The sequence below is a fragment of the Aotus nancymaae genome, unplaced genomic scaffold (genome assembly GCF_030222135.1).
Source record: "Aotus nancymaae isolate 86718 unplaced genomic scaffold, 86718_ANA_hifiasm-v0.15.2.pri h1tg000057l, whole genome shotgun sequence".
Classification (NCBI taxonomy): Eukaryota; Metazoa; Chordata; class Mammalia; order Primates; family Aotidae; genus Aotus; species Aotus nancymaae.
The window spans coordinates 66,678,962-66,679,975 of NW_026988471.1; the positions used below are offsets into that span (position 1 = coordinate 66,678,962).

General features: G+C 38.2%; 1 non-coding gene across 1 annotated transcript; it reads right to left on the bottom strand.

Annotated features, from left to right (window-relative positions):
* Positions 1-579: 579 nt before the first annotated feature.
* Positions 580-743, bottom strand: LOC135269855 (U1 spliceosomal RNA). Its single transcript, XR_010338102.1, has one exon. It is a non-coding gene; the product is annotated as a U1 spliceosomal RNA (small nuclear RNA).
* Between the last annotated feature and the right edge of the window lie 271 nt (positions 744-1,014).

Below are 1,014 nucleotides of genomic sequence, written 5' to 3' on the forward strand. Positions count from 1 at the left end.
AGGAAGGGCACTGTGACTAGTTGTGACCAATAAGTTGGAAACAGAAGTGAAGTTTGTTGGTTCTAGGATGAAGCAGTTTAGAGCCAGAATGCAATGCTCTTCCCATGCACTAGTGACCACAATGGAAGACATGTTCCAGAGGGCGTAGCCACAAGATGCAAGCCACCTGAATCCCCTGGAAAGGAACTTCCAGGAGAACTCAAAGCCCTACTAGTTGGGTTAGCATAAGGAAGAAGTAAGCCTTTATATGGTAAGCCACTGGGATTTCGGGATTGTTTGTCACCACAGCATAGCCTAACCTATCCTGACTTACATATCTTTGTGAACCATCCTTTTTGTCTTCTTTGTATTTGTCTTTTCTGCATATGAGTTTCATGTTAGGCATCCAAATTTTTTGTTGGCCAAAATGTGGCAAGAAGTGATTCAACATAGCAAGGACTTTTCCTTGTGTTTTCCTGGATAAATGGATACATCCCATTTTTCTTAAAATAATGATTAAAAAGTAGAATGAGATTGGCCTTATTACATGATGTTTTGTATTAGTGTTGAATTTTATTATTTTTTTTTTCTTTAAAAAGTCAGGGGAAAGTTCAAATGTAGTCCCCCACTACCACAAATTATGCAGCCAAGTTTCCCACATTTGGGGAAATCTCAGGGGTCAGCACATCCGGAGTGCAATGGATAAGGCTCGCCCTGGGAAAACCACCTTCGTGATCATGGTGTCTTCCCTGCCAGGGAAGTATAGTGTTGAATTTTATTTAATTACCTCCCTGTCCCAGCCTTGAAGTTGAAAATATTGTTGGCTATTCAAAATGGTAAACAAAAATAGTCCCCAATATAGTCAATGATTATGTCTGAAGAAGCAAATACAAGCAATTTTTCTTTTTCTGATTAAATTTGTCTAATTTGAATAAGAATAGCAAGTTGACAAGCTATTAATGTTTTAGGAATATGCACAAGACCATGTTGTGACTTTAAACAACATGTAAATAATATTTAAACCGTCTGTTCCAG